The sequence below is a fragment of the Canis lupus genome, chromosome 23 (assembly GCF_011100685.1).
Source record: "Canis lupus familiaris isolate Mischka breed German Shepherd chromosome 23, alternate assembly UU_Cfam_GSD_1.0, whole genome shotgun sequence".
In the NCBI taxonomy this organism is placed as follows: Eukaryota; Metazoa; Chordata; class Mammalia; order Carnivora; family Canidae; genus Canis; species Canis lupus.
In genome coordinates this window covers 46,945,231-46,964,657 of record NC_049244.1, presented here as the reverse complement: position 1 = coordinate 46,964,657, position 19,427 = coordinate 46,945,231, and the positions used below count along the sequence as shown (strand labels likewise).

At 35.8% G+C, this 19,427-nt stretch overlaps 1 long non-coding RNA gene across 1 annotated transcript in view; it reads right to left on the bottom strand.

The window, feature by feature from the left end:
• Positions 1 to 11,956: 11,956 nt before the first annotated feature.
• Positions 11,957 to 19,427, bottom strand: part of LOC119865429 — a 31,042-nt gene continuing 23,571 nt past the window's right edge. The window contains exon 3 of the long non-coding RNA XR_005377214.1: positions 11,957 to 12,087. This is a non-coding gene — a long non-coding RNA (uncharacterized LOC119865429). The remainder of the gene's footprint in view (positions 12,088 to 19,427) is intronic.

The window sequence follows — 19,427 nt, the reverse complement described above, 5'->3', positions numbered from 1 at the left end:
TCACAAGTAGAGTTTGTAAGGACTGCTGTCGAAATCATTTTATTCACTGTCAAAACAGTGACATTCAGAGAAGCATTCGGTATTTTCATGTTGATTTGCATAGTCAAAGTTAGCATAGTTCCTATAGGATATACAATTGCTTCTGTGTTTTAGACTTTTTCTATATTTCTCAAATTGACAATTTTTAGTGAATTCCACACTGGGCATATAACTAAGCAACCGTTATCAACAATTTTGTAGGAGCTGTAAAACTGAAATTTTTAAAACTACTCTGGTTATGTGCTCTGTCAGTGTTCCAGCAAAAGGGACACTAGAGCTTCAGGTATTTCCTGTTTTATTTTCTTGATTAAAATCAAGAGACACATTAAAACACACACACACACATCAGATGGCTGAGGATTAGGGAGGTAAAATAACCTCAATACATGGCAATTCATACGTCCCAATCAATGTTTGCCAGAGCACCTGAAAGCACATCACTACGATTTCAGACAGGAAGCACACCTGGCTTTTTCTGAGTATTAGATTTATATTCAAGTAAACACTCAGTCTGCTTAATTTGAAGCATAGGGTTTATACTGAGGAAGTCTCTTGTCATGTAGTCATTTCATTGGAACACTATAAAGTCGAATATTGAGTTAGCAGTGACAAGCAGAAGTTCCCAGAGAAACTCTATTATTACACCCAGTTCTTCTAGCCAAGCCTTTCCCATTCTGAGAGCCCAAAACTTAGAAACTTAAAAAAAACATACCTTATATATAGAGACCCCCATATATATGGTTACATACTTAAAAGAGTATACATGTGCATAAAATATAAATGTATTTATATAGGAAATGCATGTGTATTTATATCAAATGATGTCTCTATAATTTGTTGGGTTCTTATGATATTCTAGGTTTTGCACTAGAACCTTTATACACTGAATGCTTACAAAAACTCTCCAAGGTTATTATTTTTTAAATATTTTCCCATTTTATGGATTCAAAAACAGAGGCTCAGAGAGATGCATTAATTTACTTTTCCAAGATCACAGAATCTGTAAGAGGGACCTGAATCTATATATTTTGATTCTAAAATCACCTGCTCTGATTCTTGAATCAGATCTTTGAATCTAAATCTATATATTTTGATTCTTTTTTTTAAAGATTTTATTTATTTATTCATGAGAGACACAGAGAGAGAGAGATAGAGGCAGAGACACAGGCAGAGAGAGAAGCAGGCTCCCACTTCAGAGTGGGACTCGATCCCGGGTCTCCAGGATCACACCCTGGGCCGAAGGCAGGCGCTAAACCGCTGAGCCACCCGGGGATCCCTATATTTTGATTCTAAAATCACCTGCTCTGATTCTTGATTGTCTACAAAACTGAATAACAATACCTTTAATGTACACGACAGATTGAATTAATGAAAACTATTTTTCAGAATTGCAGCATTTTTCTATTTTTAAAAGGAAGAAAAAAGGGCTAAAAACATCATTTTTGTCTATGATTTTAAAAGGGCAAAAAGCAAAGAATTGGGATGATCAGTGCCAGGCTTATTAACTTAAATAAAAATTAATACAGCTTCCCTCCAAACAACCAGGGCACATGGATATATGTCACAAGTTCCTGTGCTATTCTGATGAAAAGCCAAGTTCTATTCCCTCTTTGTGGGGTGTTGTGAGTTCCCCAGAACTTCCCCTTTGGTCTCCCCACATCCTGACGTTAGACTTCTAAGATGAAAAGTGGCCTCTACTTCTCCTTTCTCCTTTTATGTGATCAGACTTACTGCCTGGTAGCCTCACTTCCCTACTATGTCTCGCTTTACTAAAGCTCCCCTTGCCTCAGGGTGATTGACTGATTTATCGATTGATTTTACAGATTTTATTTATTTATTCACGGGAGACACAGGCAGAGGGAGAAGCAGGCTCCATGCAGGGAGACCGATGTGGGACTCGATCTCAGGACCCTGGGATCACGCCCTGAGCCCAAGGTAGATGCTCAACCTGTGAGCCGCCCAGGTGTCCCTCCTCAGGATGCTTTTAATGGAGAAGCTAGAGTGACTCTAGGACAGACTTAATAAAAGGTCTCCAGCACTTCTGTTCTATTCATGTTATGAGTCTTTATTCAGGTCTGCAGGACCTTACTGAGCAGTCAAGGCCGGAGTCAGGGTTATGGGCTCTGAGCAGGGCTCATGGCCTGGGCTTGTGCTACCTTTCCGCCATACAGGACCTTACGCTGTAAAGGACCACATACTGGATTTAATGCTCTACTGTCTCATTCCAGCTGAAATTTTTTAATGACTTTTTCACTAGGGGCCTGTCTTTTCATTTGGCACTGGGCTGTGCAAATCGTGTAGCGGTCTTAACTGTGAGAGTCCCCATCTAGAAAATCACTTCTAGTCAGCATATAAAATTTCACCCGGGCAACGTTTTTGGTTTGGGGATTTTTGTTTTGTTAGAAACAGTGTGACCTGTTGAAACTTACTGCTGGAAGAGCAATTTAAATTTCAAAGGCAATGGAAGTTTGCCGTATAATTTACTGTCTAAGAGGTAACATACTGGCTAAGAGCAGATGCCCTGGAGGCACGCTGCCCCCTTTCAAATCTTGCTCTTTTCTTATCTGAAAATGAGGGATAATACAATTTGTACATATAATAAATGATATGGGTATTTATTAATTTCTATAAAAATGCTGGTTATTCTAGAAGTTTATGACAAATGAGAAGAAGACCTCTTCAAAATGATCATGTCAATCCGATACTATCAATGTTAGAATATTTGCTGCCCAGGAATGTCCATTTAAAATGATATAAATAAATAAATAAATAAATAAATAAATAAATAAATAAATAAATAAATAAATAAAAGAAAATGACGCTATTAAAACCGGTATGGTTAAAAAAAAAAAAATCTAATTCTGGCCTTGCCTTTTACTCTCTGTGTGGTCTTTGAAAAGGCAACGTAACTTGGTTTCCTCATTTGGAAAAGGGGAATAATAATTCCTACCCCATAAACCTCATAGTGTTCCTCACATCAAATAAGATATTATATGAAAAATGCTATCAACCAGGAATGCAAAGGGCAGTTCATGTAAACCAGGAGCACTCAGCAGGAAATTCAAGAGGGAAAATAAAAGGGTGGAAGGACAATCAAAATACCAATTAAATCCAATGTTCATAATCAGTCCAGCATTTTCTGAGGACTCACTCTGTAACAACACTGTGTGCATTAGTTCCTTTAATATTTATTAGGATTCAATGCAATGTATACTGTTAATATCCCTAATTTCAGATGAAGAAACTGAAGAGGAACAAAGATTAAATAATTATCTATAATCACACAGCTCATAAGTGCTTGGGTTATAATTTTAAGTCTTATCTGTTTGACTCCTGACTAAACCTCTGACTATTATTTTGTCCCTCTCATGGAAATATGAGGTCAAAACATAAAATGACTATTGCTGGATATTTTTTGACTCCTACATATGGCACTTTTGTGTGTTTTGGCCTAATAAAAGTAAGTTTAAAACTTTCACTAAGTTTACTTATTAGCTATTAGATTTACTGGTTATCAAATTTAATTATCTACCATCTAAGTAGAATAAAACATTTTAGATAAGAAACCAGAAATGTTGAAAATGAGTAAGCAAAGTGTTTACAGGAAGGTACTACTAGTGACATCCTTACGCATGTTTGGAAGATGCACTTTTTGCAACAGCGTAAACAAGTCTGTGTGGAAAACAAGCTGGCCTAAGGGTCACAGACATCTTCAAGGAATCACAAGCAGAAAATGAAAAGGACAATTAATTCAATTCGAGGAATTTCTCCTAAACCTGTAGGAGTGGTAACAATATTATTGCTTTACTACTAATATCACAACTCTAGAGAGATTGAAACAAATCAAGATTTTTGAGGAGGATATTTTGGTGTTGCTGTATTGGGTGGACATACCCGGGGCTACATGATTATTTTCCCATCCAATTATGGTTCTACATAAGAAATTAATAAGAGAACAGCAAGACAGGAAACATAATACAAGGTATATATGCATTGCCTGTAAACCCTTCCAGATTCTAGAAGCCAAACGATCTATTGACCAAAAATGCTTTACCAGGAAAGTTGTCCATTCAAGATAGGCATGCAAGCTGAAGCAAAGCAATCTGTTTCCTCTTTACATAAAAGTTCTTGTCACGTAAGAGTCACATTAGTAATGCAGATTTGTACAACATTGTTGCCAGTATTTTTTCTTGTATCATGCAATTTAGAAGAATGTGACATGTTTATTATTTTGGGGCATAATTCAAAGAAATTGTTTTCTGCTGATTTAAATAAAATATGTTACTTGTTAAAAGTATCTGGCTACAGCTGAAAAAGTTCTAAGTTCTTTGAACTAATAATAGTTTATTGGGAAACACGGCAAAGTCACCTTTTAATTTTCAGCTTATATTCAAATTCCAGCAGATAAATGATTTTTTACTGATAGACGGCAAACTTAATCACAGGTGTTTCCCAACAAAAATAATGTTGTCTTGTTTCTTTGATATGAAATTTAAACATTTAAACATTTGTGTGAAATATGGTGACAATTTTCATTATTAACAGTCACTAAGGCATAGCCTTTTTGATTAAAAGAAGAGTTTGCCTGAAATATTGAAATAATTTATCCAATTGTTAATTGGTTATTGACCTAGTCAGTCTTTTTCCAGTCACATTTATTGTATTTTGTATGAATTCACTTAATTCTTGGAATATTTTGCATTATTTATGAAAACAAAACAAAAAACAGCTAGTTCATTGTTTTGATGTACATACATGTGCTTTCAGTTGGGTACTAATCAACCATTCCCCATCTCGCATTACTTGTTTGCTCTAATTCATCATTTACCTTTGGAACAAGGAACAAGAAGTCAGTTTGATTGAGTCTCACTGTGCACTTTAATAATTGAGTTGAGAAGTTTTCAAAAGTCCCTAGAGTATGGGAAATATGTTCATTTAGAGAGCTAAGTGCTTTGTGAGTGCATTATAGGTTAAATTAAGGAAATTGCCTGCTCCATTAATAAAACATTTAGTGGTGTAATTCTTCTGTTTTAGTATCTTTACCTCTGCAACATACTCATTGATACAACTATTAATTTTGAAGTATGTCTTATGCTTACTATACTACAAAACTAATAAAATTTGATTTCACCTTAGGCCAGTATTGTAATAGACGTAATGTGATGAAGAATTTTCAGACTGTAGTAGTTCTGACGATAGCAATTAAACATAAAATGTTAAGAAAATATTTCAAACACTGCCTTTTCAAAATATCTCCCACCCTGTCTGTATTCTTTGTGTCTATGAGTAGTATTTTTTTTCATGTTAACCTAACTTTAAAACCCAACACCGCTTGTATGATTTAAAAGAAGAGAATACATACCTAGAGGAGCACTGAGTAATGTATAGAATTGTCGAATCATTATATTGCAAACCTGAAACTCACATAACACTTTATGTTAATTATACTTCAATTAAAAAGTAAGTAAAAGAGTTATTATTGCTGAACAAAACTCTAGTACAGGCTGTTGGATCAGGAAAATGCTTAGAAACCATTGCGTAGAGCTGCCTCACCCTGAGCACAAGGACATCAGGCTCAACGGTTTTGAAGGACATGGAGAAGGTTGACTCTGGGAACACGGAGGGATGTTCTGTGCACAACAGAGATGCCAGGATCCGTATTGAGGGAGGAAGGAGTGATATTTATCTATGGATCGATCGATCTATTCTATCTTTTGCTTCCTATTGAAAGAAGAGTAAACCACTCATGATCCATCCCCAGATTAGTGCCCAAAGTTGTCTCTTTTATTTAACAAAAAAGAAGAAAAGAAAAAATAACAGCAAATTTGAGAAAAAGGCTCCAACAATTTGACCCACCATGATGCCTCTATCTTCAGGAGAAGGGTATAACAAATCAGGAGCTTCTCACTGCCAAAGAACTCAAAACACAAGAGCTTATGTCAAAGACGATGAACTCCAAACAAAATCCTATTTTGTTTGTACATTGTGACCATAGTGAAATGCCCCAGCTGCATCAATTTGTTTTTGCCACTGATAAAGCCTGCAACTCTCAAACTCCAAGCAAACTTTTTGAATAATAGAGGCCCAATCTCTTTATTCTATCATTTCTTTCTCCTTCCTCAACATCTTTTAAAGACCTCTATGTATATCCATCAAGAACTGGAAATGGTGAGATGCTCATTTATAGCAGAGCTTAGGATATAGGGAAAATAAAATATGAATTTTTCAATGATACTAGATTCTTGAATGTTAAATAACAAGCTTTGTGAGAGGAGAAAAAGCAGAGATTAAGAAAGACTTCCACAAGCAATATCTGATATTTCTCTTCTCTCCTTATTTCCATTCCTTCCTCATTAGTCAGACACTAATGTTTCATTGCCTAGCTCATGTCCTGCCTTCATTTTAAATGAATTCAACAAAAATGTATTGATCACCTATTATGTTCAAAGTGATACAAAAAATAAAAGGATGAATAGTTACAAAACCTAACCTCAAGGAATTAATGGCCTTCTTACACTCAGATCCTTTAAGAATTCTCAATAAAGTCTAATCCCCCGTGGAACTTTTCTTGCTCACATCACATCAACTAGTCTATAATATATGCTTGTTATTGTTTGAATTCTTAGAAGAAAAAATTTTTTTACATACTCTATTAATGATCTAGGTCTTCCATAGTCCCTGAAAAACTCTTCTTGATTGCCGAAGACAAATATTTCATATGTGATCTTGAACATTTTACATCGTTACCCAGCCTTGATTTTCTCACAGATGGAGCAAATTGGTGAGCTGAGTTACAAATGGCAAATAAGAGATACAAGGGCTGCCCCTCCCCATGCTTGAGTTCATGGTAAACATTATTTATCAATCACGCTATTGCTGCTTCTGTATACAAACTTATGCCCAGAATATTTCTTAACAGAATGCTCCAGCAACTCCATACAAATTAAAGATAACATTCTTGATACATTTTGGTTGAATATAGGCGTTCTCATTTAACTATAATTTACTTGGTTCTGTCATGTGATAACTTCCTCTCAAAGATCTAGTACCAATTGAGAATTTGTTTTTTTTCTTTTCTATTCATTGTTTTTATTGAGGTAAAATTGGTATGTAACATTATATATGTTTCAGGCATACAACATTATAATTTAATGTTTGTACACACTACAATGTAAATACCACTGTAAGTCTAGTCACCATCCATCAACACACAATTGATCTTCTTCATCCATTTTGCCCATCACCACCACCTTCCCTCTGGTAACCATCCATCCATTCTCTATAGCTATGAGTTTGTTTTTGGGTTGTTTCATTTTCTCATTTGTTTCATTTTTTTTAGACCATACAACTAAGTAAAATAACATGGTTTGTCTCTCTCTGACTTTTTTCATGTAGCATTATACTGTCAAGGTCCATCTATGTTGTCACAAATGGCTGAGCAGTATTCCATTGTATATATAGACCCTATCGTCTTTATTAATCCATTTACTGATGTGCACTTACAATATCTTGGCTATTGTAAATAATGCTACAGCGAGCATAGGGGAACATATAAGCCTTTTGAATTAGTGTTTTCATATTCTTTGGATAAATACCTGGCATTTAGATGAATACCTGGTGGAATAATTGGATCATATGGCAGTTTTATTTTCCCCCAATTTTTCCTACCCTTTCATGTTTCCTTATTGTCCAGGTTTCTAGAAAACTCCTGGTTGTGAGTTTGACCACAGTTGACACATTAGCTAGATTTGTTTATTCTGGATTTAATGGTTTTATTATGTCTGAAAATTATTATAAGCTGCTTCAACTACTTTCTGAAAAATGTCAGCTTCTAAAAAATAATAAGTGAATTATTGTTTCAGTGATTATTCTTTGTATGACCTTTATACCCTCATTCAAGGTTTATAGGGTAACAGTTTCACCTTAAAGTAATCCAGACCATGTGCCAACATATAGTGCTTGAAATCTTCACAATTCATTTTTGTAATATGTAGACTTGTGACTAATGCAAGGGCCTTGTCTACCTTTGGTTGCTCCCTAAGCTTCCTTTTAAATAGCAGAAAGAATTATGTATACAGAACAGGGACAAAAAGTTTCCAAATATTATTCCCTAGAGAAATGAAATCCCAGCCTCTTAGATAATCTGTGGGAGGAGGGAATGCAGGAAAAACAATTCTAGAACTCAAGAAGAAAATGAAGAAGAAAATAAATCATAGAAATGGGGGAAAATCCTCTGAGAATCCAGGACATCAAAGACAGTGCTGACATAGAGGAATGTTTGGAAGCATAGATACATGCATGCCAAGGTCAAAGAACAGAAATTAATGGGAAGAACAAGTACTTCATCAACAATAAGCAATAAATACACTGTTGATGATAAAAATTAGCAAAATTTAAGGAATCTGATTTACCTTTCTCTTTAACTGGGTCTGTTGCATATTTATTTTAATTAAGACAGTCCATGGCCTCCATTAACTTTATAACTATCCAGTTTTATTTACACAGATGGGAAAGATTTTGCCAGAACTGATATGTTTTTGTTAATTTTAGTTTGCATTCTATGCTTTGACAAAGTTGGAAATACTTGCCAATCATAATTTTTAAAGTTTATTTATAGGTATTCAGCAATACAAAGTTCTAAATTTGCAGGTGAAGTTTTATTATGTTTAGCTCTAGGGAAATTAAAAAATAATATGATCATATTTTTTAGAAAGAAACCTGTACTGTTAAACCGAGAAATAAAGGAAAAAGAACAAAGATTTGATTGTCTGGCATGAAAGGGGAGGTGGGAAAATGTTATTTGTGCAGATGAAAGGTTAACATGAGCCAATAGGAGTTTCCATCACAGTCACGGCACTAAAAAGCAAGGACTATGAATATGACTATGCCTACAAATACGTTTGAATTCATATAAGAGTATCTGCATTTCACACTTTCTGGTTCAGTCACAGTGTAATATTTAAGAATTTTATTTAAGAGACAGTAGAGATGCATGCTTATCGTAAGGGGTAACACAGAGGGATCTCCTGCATTCTTGACTCAGTTTCCCCCCACGGCAAAATCTTACAAAACTGTAGTATGGTCTCATAACCAGGACACTGACAGAGATACAAAGCGTTTCCAGCATCACAAGGATCCCCCATGATGTCCTCTAATACCCATTCTCACTTTCTACCCACTTCCACTTCCTTGAACCCTAGTAAGCACTACTCTGTTCTCTTTTTCTACAAGTCTGTCATTTCAAAAATGTTATGTAAGAGAAATCAGGTGGAATGTAACCCTCTAGGATTTATTTTTTTCTTTTTCACTCAACCTAAGTCTCTGGAGAATCATCCACGTTGTCGTGTGTATCCATCGTGCATCCCTTCTTACTGCTGAGTAGTCGTCTATCGGATATGTGTACCATGGTTAGTTTAATGATTCAACTGTTGAAAGAGGTCTGGGTTCTCTCCAGTAGGTTTGAGCTACTAGGAATCAGGCTGCCATGAACATCTGTGTACAGATTTTGGTGTAAACGTTAAGTTTTCATTTCTTTAGGATGAATGCCCAGGGATAAAACTGCTGAGTTACGTAGTAGTTGTCTATTTCGTTTCTTAGGAGACTGCTAAACTGTTTTCCTCACCTAGCTTTGCCATTTTCCACTTCCACTAGCACCATATGAGTGATTCAAGTTTTTCTGCATCCTCATCAGTATTTTGTGTTGCTATTCCCTATGGGGCTTCTGCTGACATTGCTGTGTCGGTGGCTCACTACCACCGGGAAGTTGGTGACAGTCCTGACCTTCCACTTGGCCTCCTCTAACCCCACTCCAGCTGGAATAGCTGTGAGGGTGGTGCCCTGTTAGTGCCCGATGGGGATGAAAGTCCTGCCTCCCCAGAGGAGAGTATGCAGCCACAGGGTACCTGAAAGGACAGAAGTCTACCCTTAAAAGCCTGACAAGGGTAGGATCCTAGACTCCTCGCTCAGCCTTTCCTGCAGTGGCTGGTGGTGCACCAGTTTTCTCTCTGGTGTCTGGTTTCATTAGTGTTTTTTGCCTGAAAGGTTTCTATCCTTTCGCCTTTTTATCTATCCCTTTGGTTAGAAAGGACAAACTTTTGGAGCTCTTTTTTTTTCTGCCTATGCTCTTTGGCATTTTTAGATTGTGCTTCTTTAGCTCCAGGTCTGGCATATATGAGGCAAAAAAAAAAAAAAAAAAAAAAGAGTCACCACTGTCACCACTGTTATTCTTTGGATACCAAAGTTTCCAGCTGGTCTGCCTTCCTTTCTCCCACATTCACTGTCTTATGTTTTTTAGTTGCATTTAACAAGGAGATTAGGAAAAACTATATGTCTTCCATCTTCCTGGAAGCGGAGGTCCTCTAACATGGTAATTTAAATTAAACAACATAAATTAATCATTTTTTCCTTTAAGATAACAGAAATAAGTCACAGTGTTGATATATACATTCTTGTATTTCCCTCTTGTAGTTATGTGTCATGGCTGCTTCAATGTTAAAAGAAAACCGCCATGATTGGCTTCTGGAAGTGTTCTTGCACAAAATTATCTGGATAAGTGATAACTGAAATGACTTCAGTTACTTGGAAGAACTTCAAGGCTCAGATATACTAATTTTTAGTCCCCCAATTAAGTTTTAAATCTGTCTAAAAGGTACTTCAAAAAGTTTCAAAAAGGTGCCAGCATAACACGAGAATTATTCTGGACATTAGAAAGTTCAAAGATATTAAACTGATTTTTCTTTTTCTTTTTCTTTTCAATTTTAATTACAAAGGTTATTCTTGCCAGAGGTCATCTGAAAAGAAAATAGGAAGTGAGTTAGAAAGTGAGTTTTTGAAGATAAATGCTAAGAAGAAATGAGAATAGCTGTTATATTTTACATTAAACTTTTGTATCACTAAAATAGTAGTTTCTTTCATGTAATGAAACATTTAATTTCTTCCATTGTCTATGTATCACAGAAATTTCAGAACCAAATACATGTGTATACTATAGATGTATGCCAGTTAAAATTTTTATTTTTATTTTGTTAAAATTCTAAAAAATATTTATGTATTCTTGCCAGCAGATCAATTGTGCTCAATCTATTGTATCCAACTACCTAAGGACACTGATAAGACTGTCCATGGTTGATACACTTATAATTTGATTTACTGTATTGCAACACAAGTCACAGAAAGCTAATGGCAATATAGAATGAGAATGTCTAGAGGAATATGACACAAAAAAGTCACTTCCTGGAAGATTCAGGGAATACTGTTACATAATTTGATACCTTTTATTCTGACTACTGTTCAGGGATTCAGGGAATACTGTTACATAATTTGATACCTTTTATTCTGACTACCTACATATACAAGCAGATACATACATCCATAGTCAATGGAGTGCTGAATCCCGCTCAGACCAGCTCCTAAGATCCTATTGTCAAATTTTCAGCAATTTTTTGAGCTAGTTGGGGACAAGGTAGTGTTTGAACTGGACATAGGAGAAAATTTACATCATGGAAACTGGCAAAGCATTTAAATCAGCACCATCTTCCCCTCAACACCCGCTTTTCGAAGAGATAGTTGTTAAACATTTGCCAGCACACCTCTCCATAAATCTTTACACTTGCCATCATTACTAACTAGCACTTAAATATATATTAAATAAATAGATAAATACAGCCAATGTGTATAGCTAACATTATATACATATTATTTATTATACAATTATATACACACATATGATTATATATAAACATATACACACATAGTCCAAGATTACTTTTCCAACCAGGATGTGTTTTAAACACTGCCCTGCGGTAGAACCTGTACGAGGTCCATTAGGGAACACAAGTGACTTCAAGAAATCCCCGCCTTAGTTTTAGGAAAAACCCTAATTTGAAACAAGAAATAATATTGTGACATTTTCTTACCTTTGCCTCATTTTCCTCTTGGAGTCGTGAAGTAAATATTTCTTACAGACAGCTGATAGTTAAACAAATATTTACAGATATGACTGCTTGAAAATTCCTTAGCACTTTTGGGGAGCATGCACAGATTCTCTGCCTAAAGGAAGTTACAAATAATAGTGACATAGAGCACTGTAGGATACATTCCAGGAGCGTCTAGAAATCCTCCCGTTGTCAGGAGGTATCCATCACAAGCATGGAAAGGCAGGTCTCTCCTGCTTAGATGCAGCAGATAGGCAGGGGTAGCTGTGTGACTATAGCTGGGCACGGAAGGAGGACTCACCACAAGGATTCAGGGTCTTTGAGAACTTTGCTTCCTTCTCTTCCTGGCCCCAGCTCAGCCCTCCCCATCTCGCTTCATGGCTTCACATTTAAGACAGAGAAAATTAGGGGACATGTGGGTGGCTCAGGGGTTGAGCATCTACCTTTGACTAAGGTCATGATCACAGAGTCTTGAGATCAAGTCCCGCATCAGTCCTGCTTCTCTCCCTGCCTCTCTCTGTCTCCCATGAATAGATAAATAAAATATTAAAAAACAAAAACAAACCCTCTATGGTCAGCTAATATTCAACAGAGTAGGAAAGAATATTCACTGGAAAAAGGACACTCTCTTCAATAAATGGTGCTGGGAAAAGTAGACAGCCACGTGCAACAGAATAAAACTAGACCATTCTCTTACACCAGACACAAAGATAAACTCAAAACGGATGAAAGATCTAAATGTGAGACAAGAATCCATCAAAATCCAGGAGGAGAAAACAGGCAACACCCTCTTTGAACTTGGTCACAGCAACTTCTTGCAAGATACACCCATGAAGGCAAAGGAAACAAAAATAAAAATTAACTATTGGGACTTAAGATAAAAAGCTCTGCACAGCAAACAGTCAACAAAACTAAAAGACAACCTACAGAATGGGAAAAGATATTTGCAAATGACCTATCAGATAAAGGGCTAGCATCCAAGATCTATAAAGAACTTATTAAACTCAACACCCAAGAAACAAACAATCCAATCATGACATGGGCAAAAGACATGAACAGACATTTCTCCAAAGAAGACATACACATGGCCAACAAGCACATGAGAAAATGCTCCACATCACTTGCCATCAGGGAAATACAAAATAAAAAAAATCAAATCCAAACCACAATGAGATCCCTCCTCACACCAGTGACAATGGTGAAAATTAACAAGACAGGAAACAACAAATGTTGGAGAGGATGTGGAGAAAGGTGAACCTCTTGCACTGTTGGGAATGTGACCTGGTGCAGCCACTCTGGAAAACCCTGTGGAGGTTCCTCAAAGAGTTAAAAATAGACCTGCCCTACAACCCAGCAATTGCACTGCTGGGGATTTACCCCAAAGATACAGATGCAGTGAAACAATGGGACACCTGCACCCCGATGTTTATAGCAGCAATGTCCACAATAGCCAAACTGTGGAAGGAGCCATGATGTCCTTCGACAGATGAGTGAGTAAAGGAGATGTGGTCTATATACACAATGGGATATCACTCAGCCATCAGAAAGGATGAATACCCCCCATTTGCTTTGACATGGATGGAACTGGAGGGTATTATGCTGAGTGAAGTAAGTCAGTCAGAGAAGGACAAACATTACATGGTTTCATTCATACAGGGAATATAAGAAATAGTGAAAGGGATTATAGGGGAAAGGAGAGAAAATGAGTGGGAAATATCAAAAAGGGTGACAAACCATGAGATACTCCTAACTCTGGGAAACTAACAAGGGGTAATGGAAGGGGAGGTGGGCAGGGGGATGGGGTGACTGGGTGACGGGCACTGAAGGGGGCACTTGACAGGATGAGCACTGGGTGTTATACTATATGTTGGCAAATTGAACTTCAATAAAAAAAATATTTATTTATTTATTTAAAAAAAGACTGAGAAAATCATACCCCTTAACCTCAACTTGTTCCCTTTTTAATTTTTTTTAAATTTATTCATGAGAGACACAGAGAGAGGCAGAGACACAGGCAGACAGAGAAGCAGACTGGGGAGTCTTGATCCAGAGGCAGATGCTCAACCACTGAGCCACCCAGGATCCCTCATTCAAATCTTTCAATAAGACGCCTGCCCTTCCTCTCACTCCCAACTACAAATTTTTTTTAAAATTTCCTAATATAGAAACACTTAAACTGCCTGTTTAGGCCTGAAGGGAGAGAAAGCTGTATAATATAAATGTTGAATGTCGATTTATTTTATTTTGGTCTCCTTCAGGCATTTATCAGTTAAATAGAGAAAAATAAAATATCTGTACAATGAGAAAATATAATTCATGATTAAGATCATTAAGTTTGAACTGATAATGATTCTGTTTTAATGTCTTATTATTGCTTTTAAGGAGCTAAATGATAAATGGCTTGAAATTGTGTAGCTTGCTCAAATTATGAAATTTAAGAGTATTATTTCTGTCATCACATAAATAATTGCCACACAGTCCTCAGAGGGAAAATTATGTGCATCTAGATTTGCACCTGTCTTAGTTTAATTTAAAGTTACATACTGTATTAGCTGTAATCATAACAGCAAATGAAATATTCTCTTGATAGCATTTATGGTACTGACTATCATTTGTATGGTTTTGTTCTCAAATTTCTGCTAGTTTAATGTATCCCATTTCAAACTCTACAAGTATCATAAAGAAAAAAAAATAAACATATAAGTTGTCTTAACTCTGGCAATAAAGGCTTTATAACTTCCATAGAGAATTGATTTAAATGAACTAGAAAAAAAATATGATTCATTGTTGTCCTTACAAAAGTTCTCATCTAAAGGAGAAAGAAATGCCCCTTAAAAATCTTTCCCTGACCTTGTATATCCAGAAACCTAAAGTGGCATAATCTTAGGAGGTCAGATTGGGGCCTTATCAGGGTCAAGGGATATGAGTGTTCTGTTGTGAAGAATTGGCACTCTTCATCTTGTAGGGAGAAATGAAGCCCATGCTTAATCCCAAAAGTGTTCCCAGAATAGAGCAATTCCACTCTCCTCTGTCCTTTGTTGCAGACAAAGGGGACAAATGCTTGGGATTTTGTAATCCTAATGAGTGAGTCTTCCCTACCTCCATGATGGCTCGGCCAGTAATGTGATAACTGATTACAAGAATATGAGTCATGTGTCCACACCACCTCTCAATGGCCTTTTTCTTTACAAACATGACATTGGGTCATATTTAGTTGTAAAACAGAGGAAATTTCAGATTTAAAATAAGTCAGCAAGGTAATTCAAACTAGCAAATTGTCATGTCTCTGAGACAATGTCTATACACAGAGGATGTAACAGAGTTCCCACCTACCAGAGGCCAAGCCTTAAAGAAAGGAACTTTTCAGATTCTGGATGAGAGAGAACTATACTAAAGAGAATGCACCTAATTATAGTGTTTCTTTTTTAGACTTGCATTTTTTTTCTCTGAGATTTAAAGGTCCCTGAGATGCAAAGCTTACAGGGTAAAAATTGCAGCTCTGATAATGTTCATGAGAAAGACCCAATGAGGACTATAATTTTGAACAGGCAACATTTTATTGTTACCGATAGAATACCCTAGTGAGTTCTTCTCCATACTAGCACTCACATACCACAATTATTCATCAATAGTTAAAATTTTGCATGATGGTTTCAAAGATCTTTTACTTGCATTTTTATGTTCCCTCGATCTTCTTTCACAAAGTGTATTTTCTTGTGTTTCATAGTTGTTGTGTGGCCATGTCCTGTGACAGTCAGTTCCCTGACCTCTTATATCTTTCAATTCCCACAGCTCATAATTCAATGATACTCCCTTTCCAAGGCCATGGACTCTGAGTCTCGTATTACCCTCTTGATTCCTCAGACCAGAGTTCCATGGAAGGCAAGCTAAGAAGCAGTTTGCTTGAATCAGTGAACCAATGATGTCTATTGCAGACTATTTGTAGTTGGGCAAAATCTTTAGGAGTAAGTGTAACTTAAAAAACACATTAATTTTTCTGTGCTACATTGCATCGTATTACTCACAACATTCCATAAATAAAAGAGTGCCACCTTTTCACGTAGATTTGTTAATAAATATACTAATGATATGTTTAAATTTTGCCTGTTATGGTTAAATATTACATTAGTTGTCTCCAGGTAAAGAAACATGAATCAAATAAAGCCCCAACCTTTAAAAACAACTTAATAATGTATTTGGAACTATCAGTTACCTCCCAGGAACCACAGAAGTATGAGAGTGAGGATTGAGCTAGACTCTTAATGTGAGGCTTCACCTTTCCCTTCTTTCCTCAAAGACTCACTGGCATGCGGAATACTAAATATGGGACTTAGAAAAATATGAAATTATGTGACTCTTGGTTTCTTAGCACACTGCATCTTATGCCTTTTGCTATGTTTCTTTATTAAACTTTATGTGACATCATGTCAGAAGGGCTTGCAACAAAACTGTCTGCTTAGTGATGATTTTTCTTGGGTTTCTGGGAGGAGGATTAGATTAAGTAGCTTGAAATAAACATAGCCCTTCATGTCAGGCCAACTCTGAAATGAGGAATATACATATGTGAGTTCAAAGTACATGAGTATGATACGAACTTCTCAGTAATATCATCACCCCAATCTTTTAAAAATAGAATCTATCATTTTTTTTTTATTGAGAAAATGTGGTAATGATATAGAGCCCTTTGGGGAATTACAGAAAACAGAGAACACCAGTAGATGGATGGCTTCACCCACACTAGTCAGGGTACATCTGGTTGCAAAGGGGGCATATTTTCAGGAAGCAATCACAGATAAGAATATAAATGCAAGTACAGTTAAGCCTCACTAAGAACATGGAATTTTAAAAGCCAGCAATTTTAAAAATCAAAGCTAGTTTCTCTTTCTACATATCTATATTTGTCTATCTGTCCATCTATCATCTCTCAATACCTGCTGAATGTAGTTTTCCTTAGAAAGGGATATTGATGGAAAGTGGTGAATGGCACCTCGTTTAAGCTTTAACTGTAATATGCCTAAAACTAGAATCCTCTTTCTTTTCTCCACATCTTTCCAACCCATATCCACACTGTATCTGTCTTCTTTATATTCCTATCTTCATGAAAAGCATCACCATTCATCTAGTTATCTAATCCAAAAAGATAGGAGAGGGGCACCTGGGTGGTAAAGTTGGTTAGGCGGCCAACTCTTGGTACTGGCTCAGATCGTGATCTCAGGGTGGTGAGATCAAACCCTGTGTCAGGCTTCATGCTTAGCCCAGAGTATACTCTTAGGTTTCTCTCTCCCTTTCCCCTGCTCTCTCTTTCCCTCTCTCAAATAAATAAATCTTTAAAGAAAAAAAGGTGAGAGATACAGTTGGCTTTCGTTCTTTATCTCCACATAACCAATTTGTTCTTAACAGCTGATAATACACTGATTATATGATTCAAGTGCCATTCACTTGATGGAATTTTATGTATATTATTATCATTCAATTTCAGAAAAAGTACAAATTTAATATAGTATCCATATTCTATAGATGAAGAAATGGAGACTTAGAGCAGTTAAGTAACTTATTCAAAATGACCTACATAGTAAAAGACAGAACCGGGTTTTTAGCATAGGCACTCTGACTCTGGAAATCCCCTTGGCCAAATTTCCCCTTGGAAATCTCTAACAGGAGATTTGAGTATTTGTAACCAGGAAAGTCAAGGAACCTTGGATTTGCTGCAGTTATTTTGCCACTACTGTTAATCCTTTAATAGGTAAATTACTTATTAATTCCTACCTTAATCAACAGCAAGGGAGCTAACTGGATAGTGATAAAATAATGACTATTCACTTCTTATGTCTGAATTATTTCTTGACTCCATTCCCGTTTCCAGCCAGGATTCCTTACCATCCCTGGTACCCAGAATACCTGGCTCAGTTCAGCGCTTGGGCCTCTGCATTATGGGGTTTGAAATGAGAAGTTTAAATACATCTAGCCTTACTTCAGCAAACTCATGAGTAGCACTACCTAGAAATAAAAGATAAAGAAAGAGGCACAATTTATTACTCTTTCCCATATTTTAAAGAAATTTTGGGTGTAAGAGCAATTCTGCATTTTGGTTTTATTCTTATAATTTTTTTCTTTATCCATCTTAGGCCCTGTTTCATTTGATTAATTGCAGTGATATTTCCCTCAATATTTAGAATAGAACAGTCTTTATTCTTTACAAATATTTGCTCATGAGAATTGTGTGCCCCAATGTCTTCATGCATATGTTTGTACAAGAAAGAGTGTAAATTGTTTTAACTTGAATAATAAGCATCTAATTATTGCATATCTGTTCTTATGACTTTGATGACCAAAGCTGTAATTTATGTGATGTTGATTCTTGGTCAGATTTATATAGAAATCTATAAACTATTTTACAGTGTCCCACTTTCTGATTCACTTTGCAACAATATATTTACAGAGGGTTGGAAGTGTATGTACAAAATGACTTCCAGTCAAAATTATAGGACCTTGATTTATGATCTCTATTACTTATTTTCTAGAAAAAAAATGTAATTGCTTTAATGGCCACCATTTTGTGCTGTGCTCTTAATCCTCCTTACTTTTAATCAATTCAAAATTTAGCCTTCCCTAGTATTTTTTTAATATAATTTTGTTAGGGCAAATAACACATTCTGATGTATAATTATATTCAGTTTATTGTTTTCATTGTTAAGGTTCTAGAGCACTTCTCATAGGAAAAGCACATACTTGGAGTTTAATAAATGTTACATGAATTAAAGGGAAGCACTATTACACTGATTGAATCTTATGCTTATATTCCTTCTTCATATTTTTAAAAATATTGTCCTTTGTTCTTAAACGTTTTAGAATTAAACTCGAGGGTATATTCATTAGGAGTTCCAAGGGACATACGATACATGCAACAAATCTTATTGATTTTAAAGCATTCCACATTTTTGGTTATTGATTCTTTAAAAAAGGAGGGGGGGCTTTGACCCAAACATTTTGTATGAACTATAACAGCATTCTAAGCAACCTCTGTACTGGGCTTTCATTTCTGTGGTAAAACAAAACAAACAAACAAACAAAAAAACATATTTAAATTATTTGGTAAATATCCTACTTAATCCTTAATTAAAAACAAGTTTGTTTCTATTGGTCATGTTTTATAGTGGCTGACTATAAGAAATAACAAATTATGTCTTAAAATATCAATTTTTAATTCACTCCCCAAAGTATAGCAGTTTATCAGAGTTTATTTCAATGAGGATAATGGTGGCTTCCACTAGATTAGTAGTGACAGCAAGTATGAGAAATATATTTGGGATTACTGGGATAATTTTGAAAGTGGAGCCAACTGATTTACTGATGAAATAGATGTGAGATGTAAGGGAAGGACGAAGAAAAGACTAATATGAGATTACTGAAGGAAAAATTCCATATAGTTTGGAAGACTATAGGAACAGCTATTTT